This window comes from Columba livia, chromosome 8, assembly GCF_036013475.1.
Source record: "Columba livia isolate bColLiv1 breed racing homer chromosome 8, bColLiv1.pat.W.v2, whole genome shotgun sequence".
NCBI lineage: Eukaryota > Metazoa > Chordata > Aves > Columbiformes > Columbidae > Columba > Columba livia.
Genome location: NC_088609.1, coordinates 13,804,303 through 13,821,629, shown reverse-complemented (window position 1 = coordinate 13,821,629; position 17,327 = coordinate 13,804,303). Strand labels below are relative to the sequence as shown.

At 44.8% G+C, this 17,327-nt stretch overlaps 1 protein-coding gene across 23 annotated transcripts in view; it reads left to right on the top strand.

Moving 5' to 3' along the window:
- The window catches only part of LOC110363002 (uncharacterized), a 339,437-nt gene that overhangs the window by 121,116 nt on the left and 200,994 nt on the right, over positions 1–17,327 (top strand). The window lies entirely within an intron of this gene.

The following is a 17,327-nucleotide window of genomic DNA, read 5'->3' as shown; positions in this document are numbered from 1 at the left end:
ACATGTGATTGTGTTTAACTGGGCTTTACTAGAGGCTGCTGGCTGGTGTCTCTGAGAGCTGGTCTGCTTGCTGCCCTGAATATAAAAAATGTTGAGTAACTGCCTTATTTTTATGAACTAAAATACAAAACTGATTTCAAAAGTCAGAACAATGCAAAAGATCAACAGTTTATGCAGTTTAAAATCACAACTTCTTCCTTTCACCAGGGGTCAACAGTCACAGCATCTTGACAAACATATGAGTCAATTTAGACTGTATTATCTTTTCAAAATTGACTTTGGGCATTTGTTTCTCTAGAATCAAAAATATTATTCATTTCCTCCAAGCTCCTTTTATAAGCATCTTTGCCAAGAATCATGGCTAGCATGGAGAAGAAAGTAGATTTACTTAAGGAAAAGGATGTTTTTGTCTTGGTTGATCTAAATGCAACAATTTGATGACAAAGGAAGAGTTAAGCTGGGTCCAAATTGATGTCACATTTTAACATGGCAATGAAACAGGTGGTAAACAATTTTTAAATGAAATAATAAAAATGGTCATGAAAGGTTCTTTTCTTTCAGCCTCATAAGGATAAGAAAGGCTGTTTCAGGAACTGCAGGAGAGAATTTAGGGACCAGGTCTATGTGAGTTAACATAAGTTTAGGTCCAGGTTTCTGCAGGGGCACATGCAGAATTGCAGGTGTTGGTCTGTGACCAAATGCCTGCACTGCAGCAGGTGTGGGCTGAGGTCAGAGGTTTGTCCTGCAGATCCCTCCGGGGGAGCCGCTGGGTGGAGGGACAGGGATTAAAGCGTGCGGAGAGCCCAACACCACCCAACTGTGGCTGGTGGCACATTGAGGGGTCGTAAGTATTAAAGCTGTCATAGAATCATAGAATAGTTTGCGTTGGAAGGGACCTTCAAAGCTCATCCAGTCCAACCCCTGCCGTGAGCAGGGACATCTTCACCAGCTCAGGTTGCTCAGAGCCCCATCCAGCCTGGCCTGGGATGTCTCCAGGGATGGGGCATCCCCCACCTCTCTGGCCAACCTGGGCCAGGCTCTCACCACCCTCAGTGTAAACAATTTCTTGCCCATGTCCAGCCTGAATCTCCCCTCTTTTAGTTTAAAACCATCACCTGTTGTCCTGATGTAACTTGCCCTTCTAAAACGTCTGGCCTCATCCCTCTTATTGGCCCCTTTTAAGTACAGAAAGGCTGCAATAAGGTGTCCCTGGAGCCTTCTCCAGGCTGAACACCCCAACTCTCTCGGCCTGTCCCCGTAGGAGAGGTGTTATGAAGGGCTAGGTATGTGCACCTGTGCTATGAGCCAGTGTAGGGCCATATTGCACTCTGATGCTAACAGAGGCTCTGTGCTCCCAGGTGAGACATTTGTGTCTTTCATTTTCCTGCCCTGATGGCAGCATGTCCTACAAGGGGAGCCCTGCGACCCATGGATGTGGGGGAAAAGCCCTGATGGGGAGCACAGACACATTTTCTTCCCTTTGCAGAAGAACTTTGTGGCATAGCGTACCGATATAGCAAGATATCTGTCACTCACAGTGCGACTGTTGTCTTTACAGAAACACGCGGCTGTGGCCTTTTATCTCCGTTGGCTGGCTCTAGGGCTCTGTACAACTCTTTTGCAAAGCAGGATGCTATTTAAATCTGTCTCTGGGATAACGAGGGAGGAGGAATAGTTCATACTAAAGGTTTTCTAGTGATTTTGGAAGAGAAGAAACCCTTGAGTTACTCAGGAAAGTTTCATGTGGCATTTTTTTCCTGTCTCTTGATCCAGATACTTACAGGTCTCTCAGCACCTTCACACCTGAGTGCCCCTGACATTGCTACACTGGGGCTGCTTGGGCAAGTGAACACTCCTCAAGAGGGCTCACGTCACTAAAAAAACGTAGTGTGCATGAGGACCTATCTGTTTCTGCCAAATATAAGTTGTTTTTTTAAAAAAGAGAAAACTATTTTCTTAAAAAACAACTTTTACTTTGAAGAGAGTTCTGAACATTTTTTTTTCCAAAATGTTAGAAATTTGAGGTGAGGAGGGCATTCCCTTGCATCCATAGCTGAATGACAAACAGTTTTGAAAAACATCTCTGAATAGATGTGTTTCTTTTCCAAATGCTTTGCTGCTGTAGGCTCATGTGGGAAAGGAATTGGCTGCCTCAGAGTGGAGCAGGTTTGGAAACTCTCTTTTCCAGGTAACCACTTCGAAACCTCTTAAAAGTCCTGTAAAAGGAGCCAATCTCTGCCCAAATCCCAGAATAACTTTGTCCACATCAGAAGAAAGTGATTGAAATCTGTGTTCTTGCTGGTTGTCCCTGAAGAAAAGTCCCAGACTAAATGAGCCATGAAAACTGAGCTCTTTTCACCATGCTTCATCCAGCCAAGCATTGCACCATATTTTTTAGCAGAGCACTTGGGAAGTTTGTTCTGCGTACATACAGAGTGCTTACATCTTCATAACTGTCCAGTCAGCCCCTGTCAGGGGGCCTAAACTCTCTATGTGGAGGAAAATAATTCCCTCTTGTACTATACCTAGTGCTATGGACCTGAAAAATTGAGGGGGCTTTGCACACTGGAAGAAAATAAGAGAATAAAAAAGCACTGAAAAGGCATTTGTGTAGGATCTTCTCAGGTATTTCTGTCTTCATCACATACATCAATGACTTGTCACTACAAAATTATTCACCATGCTAAAATACTGCTCTACTTCAGAATCCCTCTTCCCCAAAGGAATTTTCATCTCTTCTCAGCTCAGTTGCTTGAATTAGTATTCAGAGATTGTATCTGTTAACTGGAATGGGCTTTCTTTCCTCTCCATCACTTTCAATGAAGTTCACTCCTGGTCCTTTGATAGACCACCTTGCTGCATTAGTGAAGTTTAAGGAAGCCTGAACTTCCTCCCTAAGCTTGGATGGGGGAACACAGATTCAAAGGAGCCAGCTGACCACATGTTGGATCCTCTTTCTTCCTAAAACATGAAATAGCTTCAGCTGGGGCTGCCCTGCTCCACCAGCTGGACCCCCTCTAGAAGAAGCATCAACACACAGGTGGAGTAGCACCCTGTGCTTGGATGCACCCTGACTAGACATACAATTTACCCCAATTAGCAGCCCTTGCAGACTGGAAAGCTGTCAGGTGGCTAACAGGAATGCTTCAGGTGTAATAAAAACTGAATCTGGGAAAACATCTTGCTGACACTGGTTCTTGTGAGGCTTTGGGAGAGGCAGCGGGAGGCCTCCCCCTGGCCATTGGGTCCCGGGGATGAGAACTGATGTCCTGTTTTCTCGGTGACAGGCAGCCCCTCAGGAAAAGTGCTGGGTAGCACCAGGCGGCTGGGACGGTGATCGCGTGCTTCTGGTAGGAGCGAGACAATAAAACTTCCTCGCGTCTCCCAGGCTCTGCAGCTTTCTGATGTCAACAACAGCAGCAGGAGGCTTCAGGCACGTTCCAAGCAGCTGATCGTATTTATCAAGTTCGTGTTCCTTGCTTTTTTATTTTTTTTCCATTTTCCTTAAATATCAAGGTCCAGGAGCCACAGGATGGCCACGTTCCAACTCTGTCCGCTTTGAGCATAGAGAAATGTGCGCTGGGGGCTGGAGCAGGGACGCACTTTCTCCGTGTGAGCCAAAGAACAAACAGCAGAGCCCTCCGCAGGGACTGATTGTTGACATGTTTATGATGATGAAGTGGGGTAGAGCTCTCAAAAGGGGATACTAGAAATGAAGAAGTAAAGCGTGGCACTGCTGAGGGCCTATATAATGCTAAATATTGTAGGAAACTACAGTTTCTTCCTATTCGTGACCGCTTCCCTGAGCTTTTAGAAAAGTGCCTTCCCAGTTGTACATCACATGTTCCCCATTTGGAGCTGTGACTGTAACAACAACAACCCAGCAGGCGCCAGGAGTACGGGGTGATCGGGCTGAAGTTACAGGGACTCTCGCAATAATTTATAGCCCTGCTCAAAAAGTGTGAAAGATATGATGCTATGTGCCTGGAAATCCTACCCAGAGGACAGTTTACAAACACTGAGTGGGTATTCGGATACCCCAGCCGACTGGGGCTTGCCATTTGGCTTGGGGTCACAGGCAAAAGCACTTCATCTTCTTCTGTGTGTCCACATGTGTGTCTGTGCCATGGGATGGTCCCTGGATCTGCTACCCAAGGTCAAACCTCCCACCTGGCATTTGACAGAAAGAAAAAGGATGAGGGAGCCGGGTGAAGTTCTCCCTCATGGTGATGCATGTTCCTCTGCCAGCAGCAGCCCCAACGGGCTGGCCTTCATGGCTGTTCTGTGGGTTGTCCTGCCCCTGGGACCAAGCTGCTGCAGAGCACATGGCTTTGGTGGGACCATCCACGTATCACACATCACACCAGGGCCCGTGGTACTGGCTCCTCTTTGCAGAGCTCTTTGAGCTCTGGGGTCTTGGTTCGGTCTCTGCTGGCCTCCACCTTACACCATGCGAGGTCTCCAGCTGAAATGTCTTGCAGGGGAACAGCAGCTCTCCCTGATTTCCAGTGACAGCCTTCAGGACTATGAAGAAAGGGATCAGCACAACTTTGGCCAGGGAAAGTGAACCTGTCCATAGCCTGGTCTGGCCAGAGATGGTCACCTGGGATAGTGTCCAAGCTATGATGGCTATAAGAGTTCTGGGTTAGTCTTGGTTTGTGTTTGGTCAACTCAAAAGGTGAGAAGGGTAAAATATGCGTTTATTTGCTCTTGCTCATGTAGACAAGAGTTTAGAAAAGCAAGGAACTTCTCCAAAAAACTCCAGTTCCTTCTGTTGGGTTACCCACAAGCTGAGCAGCTCTAGCTGGTGTGTAGGCTTTAACCCTCAGCCTGCTCAGTGCTGCAATAGCTGTTGGAAAGCAGAACAGAAATACATGTTCACAGGCCCTGTTCTGTAGGATCACTGGAGCTGTTACCTGTCGTGAATCCTGCTGGCTGACTCCGAGCACACCTTGTCTGGGGGCAGAACAGCTCTCACCACAAAGGAAAAAAAAAAAAAAAAAAAAGAAAACATCTTTTTCAGACAATATTTCAGTGTCTTAACCTGCTGTGGGTTTCCCTCCGGGCCTCTTGAATGTATGAGGTGGGAGCTGATGGCTTTGCCGTGGTCTGAATTCTGCTGCTGCTGTGCAGGGGTTGTGTGTCCCTTGCTGGGATGACAGGCTTTGGGCAGATGCTTTTGCTTCAAAAGATAGGGTGTTCTGTTTTGTTTTCAGAAAACACATTGCTGAGCTTTTTGTCCCTAGTAGAAAATTTAACTTCTCAACAATTAAATGGAATTGTCTGTGGGAAAGAGATGTCTGGGAGAGGTGGTGGCATCTCTCGAAATAACCACTGCAGGAGGACTTGTGCTTTTAGTACATCACCGGGTGATGCGTTTCCCCAGAGAGCAGAACAAGCTTTGGCATTTTATCCTTACTGCAGTGTGGTAGCACCTGTATTTTTGTACTTGCCTTTTGGTCCACCAGTGTGTTATTCTTCATTGATAAGAGCATGTCTGCCTTCCTGGAAGCCACTGTGCTTGCATTACTGCTTCCTATCTACCAGCTGTCCCATCCATCTGATATCAGCAACCATCATGTTGTGTCATTTCAGCCCAGCTCTTTCCAGACTTGTGCATGAGAAGCACCGCCTGAAAAGCCCTAACAAGCTCGCTGTTTTCTTTTCCTCCTTTCCTGTGCTTTTTGCAGCATCTCCAGTTTTATGACCCTCTGTGAACTGTAGCATTTCTCCTAGATCTTTTGTGTAGATGTTACAGGATTTAGACCTGGATTATTTCAGTGATTCCTTCACCTTTTGAGAAACATGACTACTGAGAGCTCTGCACCCTCTGATTATAATCCTGTCAAGCTGAAATCCTTTATGAGTGAATTTTTCAGCTGTATTTCTGTGCCATTGAAGGACCTCTCTGAGTCCCAGAGGTGCACAAGTATCATCTGCCACGTGTCCAACATCTCACAGAATCGCGATGTGAGGGGGAATGCAGATCTGGGTGTCAGGGCAGGAGTCTGTACATCCAGGAGTGGGGCTGCAGGATGCCTGTTGGGCTTTGTGCTGGCGGCTCCATGCTATTCTCTGCATGTTTTGCATTGCAGACCTGATTCGCTAGAAGAAAGTCACCAAACAGAGAAATCTGACAAACAAACCACAGAGAACATCTGATCTGATCAGAAAATACATAAGCCTGTTAGTGAATGTAGGCATGGCAAAGGCTAGCATTAATGGGGAACATATTTGTTATTAAATCCCATCCACATAAACCAATCTGAAACAGATGTGAATGTCAGTGATATTAATAAGTGGGCAAACTCCAGGGATCCTGAAGGAACTGCTGCATGGGGGCAAAGGGGACAAAGGCACATCTTTGCTATCACATGAGTTTTATAAAGAAGGACTATATTTTTACACTGTACCTTGATTTGCATTCCTTGTTGTGACCGATAAGAGCGAGGACGGCTGTCTCTTTGGGAAGGGAAGGATGATTTCCAATTATTTCTCTAAATCAGGAGGACTCTAGACCTTAGCAAGACAAGGTTGCTAGGATTTATTTGTATTGCAAGCCCCTGTATTTGCCACAGCCGTCTTCTCTGAAACAGCTGAACCTTTTTTTTGGCTGATGGCTAAAAAAGAAGCAGGCATAACAAAAATTCAGCCCAAGGCAGACACTTGTAATGGAGAATTGCAGCCCTAGTGGTTTAACAAACTTCTTAGCAATTGAAAGCAGAGCTATATAATCAGAAATGTTTGGCAAAGTCACTAATAGGTTGTGCTCCCAGCCTCTCAGATGTGTCTGTGGATGGGGATGTGCATACAGCTGACACAAAGACGTGCATTTACGGACATGGTTTAGAGGTGGACTTGATAGTACTAGGTTAACAGACAGATTCCATCATCTTAAAGGTCTTTTCCGACCAAAACGATTCTATGATTCTGTTATTTGTGTTATGACCCTTCTGGCCGGAAACACGCAGAAATGCAAGGGCACAGTGAAGTCCTCTGCTTCCAAGACACAACTTTTTATTCACCTCTTTCTTCTCAACCTTAATTCTCCAAGTTTTGGTTGTCCTTCCTCCTTCGGCTGTAATTTAAAACCAGACTGGAAATCCTTCTTGTCCTCACTGCAACGAAACACTGGCTCTTGTCATGCTCTGAGAATTATTATTAAGAAAAGAATCCACAATGGCTTTGGGGTGGCTCAAAGCCAACTCCATGGTGCAGGGAAAGTAGCTAGATGCTTCGTACCTCTACTTTATCCCTTGTGGTGGGAGTGGGGTTGGCTTGTTCGCAGTCTCTGTGCATGTGCATGCTGCCCTCTGCATGAACACATCTCATGGGGTAGAGGTGGCAGCTTTTTGGGTGGCTCACCTGATGGGATGGCACCTGGTGTAAGAAGTGGCCTTGCTGGGCTGAGTTGGCCAGTCCGTCCACTTTGGCCTTCGTTAGGGCTCTCTGCAGTGTTTGCTGCTGCTCCATCAGGTGTCCCAATAAACTCTCAATTACCACAAGCCTCTCTGCAGCCTGGAAACAACGTCAAGTTGAGTCACCGTATTGTTTGAATTACACCAATAAGAAAATACATGAAAGCCACAGGGAGCCACCATTTTCCCTTCTATATAAAATGGGGTTATGACCATATTAAAAAACACAACAAAACCTACCAGCTTTTAACAGGAGATGGTGGGACAGAGGGCTTAAGCGATGCCAAAAAAGCCAAGCATGAAAATAATTACATTTGAAACAAGCCTCTGCTCTTTCTTCTGCTCAGCCTCATGATGACCCCTGCTCCTGTCCCCACTGCATCTCCTCCTCTGCCTTTCATTTTGGAGAGGGCAGAAGAGCAGCTTCGGACAGGGTAATCCATTGCTATTGGGACTGATGGAGAGGAGGCAGAGGTCTGGGCACTGCAAGGCACAAGAAATGCAAGACAAATGCAAACCATGGCAGCCAGCAACATCAGAGACCCTGTTTCTTTTTTGTCTTTGTGCATTTGTCATCAGTTGATGTTGGTGTTAGTGACCTGTCTAAAGGTTGCATAAAATCTCAGGTCTGAATGGTGCCGTTTTTGAGGGGCTTTGTACCTGTTTTTCAACCCAAATGTGATGGGGTCTCTTTTTGCACATGATCTGGGTGAGCCATCCCAAGGGCTGGTGGCTGGAGGTGCCTGGCTGTGGATGGGATGTCTCCCTGGGGTGCACTGAATAGCTCTTCTCTGTTCAGAAAACCTCTTTGCCTTGTCCCAGCAAGTTGTCGTCATTCATAAAAGGAAAGCTAAGCTGGCATTCAAGGAACCAAAAAAGTGGCTGGAAAAGAGACTATTCTCCAGTCTCCCAGGTGTTTACAAAGGAGAAGATGTCACCATTTTACCAAACTCTCTTGTAAACTTCAGAGCCATTTCTCTGACCAAAAAAAAGGGAACGTTTCCAAAACAGCACAGAGCAGATCTCTGGCACTTTACACCTGGGCAACATAAACCCTCTTTCCTTCTCCTATTAGCATCATAAAGCACTGAGATGAAAGAGAGGCATTCATCCTGTTTGTTGAGACTGTCAGACCTTGGGCCATGCTGTAGAAGACCATCCCTGCCCCAGTGGGGCTGACTGAGGCCAAGGGGAAGAAGACTGGATTTTCTTCCTATTGTACAAACAAAGAGGAAGCCAGGAAATCCTGATGTTCATGTCCTCTCTCAGGACCACAAAAGGTGCTACTGGAAGGCTGGACTTCACCATCCTCAGCGTGATAGTGAGCAAAGTTCCCTGGAAGGACAAGCATTGTGTCCTACTCAAACACTTTGCTGGTTCTCTGTTGACTTCCAGTTAGACCTCATTGCTAAATCTGAACCTCTGAACCGATTCACACTTTCAGATGCTGCGGAAATCCCCTGAGAGTCTTCCTCCTTCTTCAGAAGCAGAGCAGCTTGTGCACTGAGACTTGTACTGGTTATTAATCATTTGTTTTTAACTCTGTCCGCAAGGCCCTGATACGCTCACAGCTCTGGATCGAAGGCAAACAAACCCTGCTGAAAACCAATGCACAGCCTTCATCTCTTTCAGCTTCTTGTTTGTTCCAGTGTTATGAATGGTGTTTGCATGCTTTTTAATCATCTCAGCTCAAGGAGTTTGAGTCCTTTGCTGTTAGTAATTTTGATATATTGCTACCACGCTACACACCAAAAGTATTTCTACTTTCTTACCTCCACATGTGTATGCAGTCAGGAACAATTACTAATGTCAGTCGTGTCTGCTTGCTAGGTTGCTTTTTTTTCCCTGTTGGTTGTGCTGTAAATCATTTTCACATTTACAACATTAAGAAGGTTCTCTGAGCAATCATTCTTGTGGTCAACAAACTGTTACTGCTTCTCAAGTGTCATGGGTCACTACTTAATTACTGGATTTCACTCCCAGTTAAAATCATTAATCTTGTCTCCACCACCTTTCTCTGGGCCTCTCAGTCCAGTATGTTTAATGTTAGGCGCATACGACTCAAAGTGCTGTTTTTTTCACAACAGCGGAGGTTCTGTAGTTGGGATTTCTGGGCTTGATAAGCGAAATCATGCAACAGAGGCTTTCTTTGGACTGAGTCACTATAAGCTGCATCTTTCTGCGGAGAGCTGGATTTCTCAAACAGATGGGTATGAGCACAGCATGGAAAGGCAGGTGAGCCCAGGAAAGCAGACCCTAATTTAGGACCCCTAAAGGTTTGTCAGGAGCTGAACTCGCTGGTGAAAGACAACACACATCTTTAGGGTTGGATTCTGCTCTCCCTTTGCCCTGGAGCAGGGTGGAAGCCGATGGCACATAGGGATGGCCGGGCAGCATCCAGCTCCCCCCATCTGGCACTTGCGTTGATGGGAATTCATAGGTGTTATATTAGACAGAGAAAGGCTCCCCTGTTGTTCCTTACATGAAATTGCAGCAAAAACATATTTAGAATTACAAGCATAAAAATGGAACATAAGGGCTACAGAAATCTAACAAAGCTTGTTTCATAGGCCACATCCACAGCGCATTCATACAAAACGCCACATGAATCGCACTTAATTTACTACAGAATATATTCTGCTGTTTCAGAAAAAAAAAAAAAAAAAAGCCTGTGGAGGACAAGAGCTTTGCTGCTTGTTAGCTGTAGAAGTTCCACAAATGTGGAATCTATTAAAATCATTATTTGTTTATGATGTGAAAGTGATTAGTCTGTTCCAAAAACATAAACATGAAAACACTAAGCGCTGGGACTTTTCGGGAGAATAGCCACTGATTCTTGATTATAATAATTTATATAATATGATTATTTTTCTATTATATGTGTAATTACTGTAGCACTCATTTGCCTTAGCCAAAGTCAGGGTTCTCTCGCACATTCGCCTAGTTAACACATTCGCTGCCCTGACGAGATTCTAGATGATCACCGTGGCTTTGTGGATAGGGAACCGAGATAAAAGCCAGCATTACTTGGCCAAGGTGATGGGGAAGGTGTTACCAACGGGTTGGGTACCTGGGCACAGCTGTCACCTGGAGCCACCTGGCTGGGCTGGGGGAGTCAGGACATCTCAGCATGAGCGTGGGGACATCCATGTGGCCCAAATTACAGGCCCAGGGCGTAGGTGTTGCTTCCTGGGCTGGATATTTGCATTCACTACAGGGAATGCTTTTTCTTTAAAAGCAGAACAAAAGTCTGTTTCCTACTAAGGTGTCAAATCACAGAAAGATGAGGATTTGGACTTGTTCTGTACATAGAAATCTCACCCAACTTTGGCTTCTTACCACCTTCTTTCATGACGCTGCTCACTTTTGATTTTAACATCTTGCTAGTGTTAAGGTACTCCGTGGCTTTGGGGGGACCCTTATGTTTGCTGTCACCCACCCTTACTGATGCCCACATGGCTGTTTGGATGCTTCATGAACCTGTCTGCAGACACACAGCCTCAATGTGTTCCCTGGTGTTGGGACCTCTAACCATCCGTCTTTTAGAAACCAGGCCTGCAACACCTCCCACTTCCCACTCTTTCCATGTGCTGCACCTTCTACCCCAGAGCTGCTTCCCACCTTTGAATCATGGGGCTTTTCTAACAAATGGAGCATGTACAGCAAATGGCTGGGTTCAGGTGACGGTGCAAATGCCATCTGTGAAAGCTGGTACCAGTGGGAGGAAATTCTGGTCCATCACTGATGGTCTGATTGTCAAAACAAGTATCTTTAAGTTGAGCAGCCTGACAGAGCTTTTGCCTTGTTATTCCCAAGCAAAGCAAGAGGCTCTTGGTGGTTTTCTGCTCTGTGTGCTTCGAGCCTATCATTTCATTTAAGCCACGTTTCATTTGGGGTACAAAATTCATCAGTCATTTTTCATTAGCCAGGAAGAGCGAGTGTGGCTGACTGCTCTTTGCTTTGCCTCAGTAACTTGCCTGCTCCTTTTAATTATTGGTAATTACGGGTGTTGGACTCAAGAAGAACAAATTCAGTTGGTCTCTCTCTGGGAGGGAGGCCTTTCCTCTCTCTTGGAGGTCTGTTTTGAAGAAGAGACATTTAACAAAGCAAAGGCAAAACACTTTGTTTTGGGAAGTTTTAGTGTTTAAATCAGATTGAGTACTGAAGTGTTGCTAAGTAGTTAGTAGGCCAACAAAATCCCATAAATGTTCACTAACTGTGCAAGCTCCATCCTGAAATCCATTAAGGGCCGTTTGCCTCTGTGTTCATTGCTCAAGGCTGTCACTGAACCTCTAATTTACAGCCCAACTTCCCTCTCAGCTCATTCATCTCCGCATGTTCCACTGCTGGATTTTAGCTTATTCACTCTCCTTTCCTGTCACTGGAGAAGTGTGAAGATTGCAGTCAAGGGGTGTCTTCTCCCTCCTCGTAAGCAGGCCATCCTCTTCTGTTTTCTGCTGCTGAATGTGTTTTCCTCTTCTGCAAATCCCAGAGTCCTTCCTTTCATACGTTACCCTGTGAATTTACCTTCCTCACATACACCTGGGCATGACACCCCAGTACAAGTGTGTTATCACTTCCCTCTGTCTACCAGAAGTGTCATTCAGAGCTCCCAGGTCTTTCCTCTTCAATGAGGTTACAGTGAAATGTTGCCTTACGCCACAAATGTGTCTGCATTTTCTGTGAGTTCTTATCTCAAGGTCATCCAGTTCATGTTAAACTTCTTGATCTCATTTCTGTTTAGAGTATCTCTGAAATTGGGTTCATCAGCAAGTTTCATTAGCACATTTCTTACATTATGCTCCATGGTCATTAGTGAGAATACCCAGCAAGATAAATTCTTAAGAGCCAACACTAAAGAGCTCAACAAGTAATTCCCTTTAGTCAAAGAATTTCCTTTTCACATAATGTGTTTCCTTTAATACAAATCAACACTTTATGCACTTTTCCGATCTTGTACAAATTCCTATTTTTTCCTGTGAAGAGCCATTTTCCATATGGCCTTGTATGACGTACTGTACTGAAGTCCAGATCAATTGAATTCACTGTATGTCCTCTAGGAAATCTCTAGCAAAGAAGCCAGATGAAATGAATATCTGTCTTTGGCAAATCCCAAAGTTGTACTCTATCCCAGTTCTCATATACACTTATGTCTTTAATTACTCTTTCCTTCGGCTGCTGTTTTAAAGCCTTACGTGCTATCGAAAATAGTTAGTGGCAACTGCTTTTACCTGCTGCTTTAAAGCAAGCTATTTATAATCTCTGTCCAAAAGTGAATTTTGGTGTCCAGGGTGCAGCTGGCACTTTCCTGAAGTGGAGTTTGCAAACTCGTTGGAGAGGAGGTTCCCTGCCTTGTTGCATCCTCTCCATGGCAAGGAGAACCAGCAGGTCTCCAAAGGCATCTGGATGTTGCAGGGTCATGTCCTGGCACCCAGAGTGGGACCTTGGGCCACAGAAGGCGTCAGAGAAGCTGTCATTCACCTCGGGGGCTCTCAGTCAAAGCACGGTGTGTGGGGCGTGTTTCTCCATGGCACTTTGTCTCCAGATGGGAAGGGAGGAATTTTATTTCTCCTTTTCCCAACTTTCCCATCAGATGAGAAGAGACTGAAGTTCATTTATGCATTTGCTCCCTAAAATTCTATTTTTTAAATGGAGTTACTGTTGAGTGGATGTTAGAAGGGGAAATTTGTTGTTGTGCTTTTGCTGCTGCTTGGAAACACAAGTTTTGGCTTGTATCTTCGTCTATATTCACACAAATTCAGGCACATGCACACAGCTTTATATAAAACATGTGAAACGCCTGCCTGTGTCTGAAAAGAAGAAATGGGTAGTTTGTCCAATCTGAAAAATACCAGCCAAAAGAGAGGACAGGGGATAAAATGGGTAAAGAATAAAAAGAGTCTAAATAAACTTGTCCAAAACAGGAATCTGGCACGTGGGAACCTGAATGCAACAAAGGGAAATGAGAACCTACAGAGTGTGGCAGCAGGAGGGTAAATAATAGATCCAACAGGAAGGTGTGGGTGTGATCTGGGAAAGTAAGCAAGGAGAAGAGAGAGAAATTCAGCTCTTTACTGAGAGGAAAAGATTCTCCCCAAAGAGTCTGGCATGGAAAGAGGCCTGGAACGGTTGAGAATCTGGATCTCCAATTGAAGGAATGTATGAGATGAGTCAAGAGGGAGAGAGAGATTTAAGGAAGAGTAAGATTTACTTCTATATCACAGATGGAGGAAGAGATAACAAAAGAACTTCTTCATACCTTGGAAGATTTCAGGCTGACAGAAAGAAATTTTCATGATTTAAAAAGGGATCTAATTTTTTTTTTTTTTACACTGTCCGTAGTGAGATCTTTCTAAACTGCTTTTTGCCAGAAGTTTTGGTAAGAAGGAGTGGGTGACCTAACACCTGGACTGACTTGGTGTGTGTTTGACCATCTCCTGGACACCACTAGCCAGGGAGCTAATTCAAGCCTTCATACATAAAAGCTTTGATGTAGCTGGAAGTGTAATGATTTTAGTGTAGGCAGTGCTCTGGAAGTACTTGGCATGGAAAGGAGAGGTGGCGTTTCTTAACGATGACATGAGCTGGTGGCTGGAAACACTAAACCTCTACTTGGACAACCCAAGTTCAGGTCTGGATCTGCTCAAAGAAACCCAAATCCACCCTGGGTTGGGTTGGTGAAGCAACGGGTTCCTGAGCACCTAAAAGCAGCTCTTGGGTGCCCTCACCAGCCCCTACCACCTTTATCCTCCACTGAGGTATTAAAGCTAATCAGTGTTCCTGCATGGTACTGTGCACATAGATCACCCAGGGTTTCTACCACGTAGAGCATGTAGTTAAATTGCACCCAGATACATTAACACAACACAGTTCCTATCAGGGTAAAAAATGCACAACACTACTTACTGTGTAGCCTCCGTGTGAGATTTCTGTGGCAAACCCAAAATGCGACCACAGGGGCCAAGCCTTTAAGGCGTTACTAATTTTTTCTCTCTGCTCTTTGTTTTGCTCTCACGGGGTTTATTGAAGCAGGGCTGCACAGTGATCCATGGTGAATGTGCCCCGCATGCACGTTATTCTGATTTTTTATGTAATTGTAGTTCAGCTGTGCCCATTTGGGGTTAACTTTCTGCTAATATCCAAGTGCTAATTTTACTGCTCTGGAGGCTCGATGAATGCTGATTTGAAGGTCACATAACTACATTTGGAAACCAAATTTAAAAGCTGGCGAGGCAGGTATGTAGTTTGGAAGTAACTTCTCCAAACAATGACAAACCCGAACACAACGTGGATGCTGTGACTGGTCATGATTACGTGACAAAGCTCTCATGCGAAGGGCAAAATTGCATGTGATGTGTTCAGATCGATCTTCATGAACATCCCATGAGTGGGAAGAAAGGTGAAAGGAGGCCCATAAATCACATCTTGTGCATTACCTGCTCAGCACTGCTGCAGAGGAAAGTGAACTCGTTTTGGGGCTTAATGTGCAGATCAAAGCAACGCAACCATGCCTTTCATCTCCCGCGCCTCAGGAGCGCTACTGGGACTGGCTTTGCAGAGCTGCACCTTGGGAGAAGCCCAGTGGAGTCTTTAGTTGAGGCTTTAGTTTGGTCTTCTCAGAAAAGCCACAGCAAAGGGTTGGGCTAACCCATGACATTACTTGGGCCTGTCTTCCCCATGCCTGGCTCATTTGATTCCGGATTAATGTCTGGGTAACATCCCTGGGGACCTGACGTGGGGAAGCAGCGGGGTGAGAGCTGCTGCGCCTCTAACCTGACAGCATCAACCGGGGTTAGATGGGAGGAGGTGACAGTGAAAAGAGGCTTTTCTGCTCAGTCTCCTCCAAACTTGTGTTATAAACACAGGGAGTGGACAGTTGGGCCAGACCTTAGCACGTGGGAAACTGCCAGACTTGAATTCAGCCTCCTGCCTGGGGACAGATCCCCCTGGACCTTGGGCAAGGTTCTTTGTCCCGCTCTGTGCCTCAGTTTCCCCCAAGTGAAATGAATCGACCGTCTTGTCTCCCAGGACTTTTGACCAACAGGGGCTGGATGTGGTCACAAGTATCTTAACAAATTATACTACATTTTCTTCCCATTATTTTAATCCAGAAAGACTTCCATTTCCTTTCTAGCTTGTCAAACCTATGAATTGAGCCATGACAGCATAAACAGTCAATGAAATGGGAATTTCGAGTCAAAATAAGACAGGTGGACTTCTGGTTTGTTGTTTTGTTTTTTTTTTTTTTCTTTTAAAAATGAATACCTTAAAATGAATACCCTAAAATGCAGGATTTAGGGAAACTGCGAAGGGCAGTGAAAATCCTCTCCCTGGGTGCAGCTCTGCAGCATCAGACTGAATGAACAATGCGTGTCTGCGTCCGTGGGGCATTTGTGGGACTGAAGCAGGTTCCCCGGGGTGTGTCTGTTTTGTTCCAAACAGTTCATAAATGTAGTAATTGCTAACAAAGTGTATTCTGTTAGATGTAAATATTATCTGAAATATAATCTCTATAAAAGTGGTTAATTTAGCCATTAATTTTATAGATTGTTGAAGTAATTAACAGCGCATGAAGAGGACTTTCTGCAATGCAAGCGCGATCTTTGGCTGAATGGACCTTTGTAGGGATCTCTAAGACAGCATCGTACAGTGGAACTGGAATTTCATCTTGCCTTTATTTCCTTATTTTAGTATTTTAAAGTGCTTCTAAAATGATTGTGTGTGTGTGTGTTGGCCTTTAGTAGTTTAACTTGTTTGCTTTTGTGGGTCAGTATAAATCATACTGAAATTCATAAGCTTCTTGAGGCAAATTGTTTAAATACTCAAATATATGAACAAACACTGTCTTCCACAGAGGGTCTGTCATGTTTTCTACAGCTGGACAGAACCTACAGCATGATCGGGAATGTTCTGAGCTGATTTCTGCTTCATTTTTTCCCCCTCTCTTCAAACAGACCTTTTTTCTTTGGTTCTCTCCATGCTCAGTCAGTAGCTAAAAGGGGTTGAGCACTGCAGCAGAAATGAAGATCTCCATTAATTCTTACTGTCTAAAAATTATATTCTCCCAGTGGGAAATCAGCCAAAGAACAGAACATCCTCTCCTACACTGCTGCTGCTGTTTGATCTCTCTCCTTCAACTGTAGGCTCTCCTACCATTTGTATTTACACAGACCTTTTGCAATTTCGTAACTGTCTGCAGATGAAAACTCTTTCTGCCTTTTTCTTGGGGATTTTGGTCCTTTGACTGCCGAGAAAAAGTTTTGCTTTGGGAGCGTGGGAAAGATGACAATTCCAGAAAAGGCAGCATAAGCAAAGGGCGTAAAGCAGCTACTTCACAGGGCACAAACTTCCTCTCCCCGGTGGTGCAGTGAGAAGGATGCTTCAAAAGACCATAAGCACTAGAGATGGGCAGAACTGGAGACTTGATTGTATTTCCCCCCTGTTGATGATGGAATAAGGACAAAGGACAAATATCGATCATGTTTCTCCTCTCTTATAACAGTGCAAGCCCCAAAAAGACAGAGTAGCTTCTAGCTTTGGATTTTACGTGACCACAACTGCGTTTTCTTGCAGTGCAGGTGTTGTTGCTTTCATGTGTCCATCTAAGAAGCATACACTTAATAGCAGTCAGTGAGACAAGGGCTTGTGTGGGTGCATCTACATCTCAGAGCTGTCACTTGATTTTGCTCAGAAAGTCAAAAAAAGAGTAAAAGCCCCAGCTCTCTCTGCCATTAATGGTGGATTGTCTGTCAGGATGAGCTATTTTCTCCTCCATTTGGATTCCACTTGCAAAGAACTCTTCAGAAACACAACAGATTTTCAGACATGCTTTTCTCCTCGTTAACCTTATTCAAATAAATTGCATCCTTTAGTTCTCAAGATGTCCTTGCAGTGTCAACCTCTGTTTTG